The following is a 1,158-nucleotide window of genomic DNA, read 5'->3' as shown; positions in this document are numbered from 1 at the left end:
TGTAGGTCTCCAGCTCTTTTATTGTATGGCTCATCTTTTCTTCGACTTTGGAAAGTTTCTCCTCTTGCTCCACCCGGTAGTTTTCCTCCCCTCTTAATTTCCTGTGCAGTTTCATCGTATTTTCTTGATAGCGTTCCATCGTGACTTTCAAGTTCTTCTGTAGGGTCTCATTCTCACTTTGCAGCTGTGCATTTTCTGACTGCAAGGATGCCTGTTCAGTCTGCAGACTTTTAAGGTGTTCTGTAAGGTCTTCCGTGGTTTTCTCCACTTCAGATGAGAAAGTACATTTTTGATTTCTTCCTCCTTCCAAGATTTCTAAGGAGGCCTTTAGCTTATCACCATAAACCAGGTTCCTCAAAGCTCCTTTGGACTCATCCTCCAAGTGAGCACCAATTTCGGGTTCACTCGTCTTTCCCAGTTCCAGGTGACCACCATCCCTTTGGGCTCCCAGGCTTGGAGAAGATCTATCCTTCGTCTTCAGCAAGCATTCACTCAGAGACTCCATGTGATTTTCGGTGTCCCTTAGAACTTGTTCTCCAGCTACTTTAGAGTCCTCTAATATGATTTTTGCTTTATATTGGACACCTCCTTGTTCCCTCTGTGCTTCAGCTTCTCCTTGTATTGTTGGTCTCTGCGTTTGCGGAAGTAGGGATCCTTCATTCAAAACCTCTTTGATTGCCAGCTTCAGTTCTTCCTCATTCACTTGAAAGAGTCTCCAGTTTGTTTTGGCTTCAGCTATTTGTGATCTGAGGGATTCAGATTCACCTTGGAGGGACTGTATCCCTCTTGATAGATGCGCCATCGTTTCATCCTGTTGACCATGTTCAGCATTCTGTGCTTTGAGCTCTTCTTCTAGAAAGAGCATTTCAACGCCATGGCTGGATTCGGACCTATGCAGCTTTGGTTGGTTGCCTCCAGCTGTTGTGCTTCCCTTGAACCCTTCTCAAACCTGCAATCCTTTAAAGATGAGTCTAAGCCTTTATGTTCTTTTTCAACAAGGCTCACTTTATCAAGAAGTCCACATTTTGCCTCAATAAGTCCAGCAAGATTTAGAGCCAGCCTTTTTTCTCTTCCCACGTAAAGCCTGCTACTAACCGACTGAAAAGCTCTCCAGAAAAGTGAGAGAACAGCAAAAAATCCAAGAGCTGTACACATCAT

This window comes from Callospermophilus lateralis, unplaced genomic scaffold (assembly GCF_048772815.1).
Source record: "Callospermophilus lateralis isolate mCalLat2 unplaced genomic scaffold, mCalLat2.hap1 Scaffold_590, whole genome shotgun sequence".
Lineage (NCBI taxonomy): Eukaryota > Metazoa > Chordata > Mammalia > Rodentia > Sciuridae > Callospermophilus > Callospermophilus lateralis.
This window is presented reverse-complemented; position numbering follows the sequence as displayed.